Source organism: Physeter macrocephalus, chromosome 17 (genome assembly GCF_002837175.3).
Source record: "Physeter macrocephalus isolate SW-GA chromosome 17, ASM283717v5, whole genome shotgun sequence".
Taxonomy (NCBI): domain Eukaryota; kingdom Metazoa; phylum Chordata; class Mammalia; order Artiodactyla; family Physeteridae; genus Physeter; species Physeter macrocephalus.
The window spans coordinates 48,675,311-48,676,078 of NC_041230.1; the positions used below are offsets into that span (position 1 = coordinate 48,675,311).

Here is a 768-nt window from a genome sequence, read left to right on the forward strand (position 1 = left end):
GATCAATCCAAGAAGAAGATATAACAATTATAAACATATATGCTCCCAACATAGGAGCACCTCAATACATAGGCAACTGCTAACAGCTCTAAAAGAGGAAATCGACAGTAACACAGTAACAGTGGGGGACTTTAACACCTCCCTTACACCAACGGACAGATCATCCAAACAGAAAATTACTAAGAAAACACAAGCTTTAAATGACACAATAGACCAGATAGATTTAATTGATATTTATAGGACATTCCATCCCAAAACAGCAGATTACACTTTCTTCTCAAGTGCGCACAGAACATTCTCCATGATAGATCACATCTTGGGTCACAAATCAAGCTTCAGTAAATTTAAGAACATTGAAATCATATCAAGCATCTTTTCAGATCACAACGCTATGAGATTAGAAATCAATTACTGGGAAAAAAACGTAAAAAACACAAACATATGGAGGCTAACAATACGTTACTAAATAACCAAGAGATCGCTGAAGAAATCAAAGAGGAAATCAAAAAATACCTAGAGAAAAATGACAATGAAAACGTGATGATCCAAAACCTAGGCGATGCAGCAAAAGCAGTCCTAAGAGGGAAGTTTATAGCAATACAATCCTACCTCAAGAAACAAAAAAAATCTCAAATAAACAATCTAACCTTATACCTAAAAGAACGAGAGAAAGAAGAAGAAACAAAACCCAAAGTTAGTAGAAGGAAAGAAATCATAAAGATCAGAGCAGAAACAAAGAAAACAATAGCAAAGATCAATAAAACTAAA

The 768-nt window shown here is 34.2% G+C and overlaps 1 long non-coding RNA gene across 1 annotated transcript in view; it reads right to left on the reverse strand.

The window, feature by feature from the left end:
- Positions 1-768, reverse strand: part of LOC129391453 (uncharacterized) — a 271,417-nt gene that overhangs the window by 189,492 nt on the left and 81,157 nt on the right. The gene's annotated exons all lie outside the window — the stretch shown is intronic.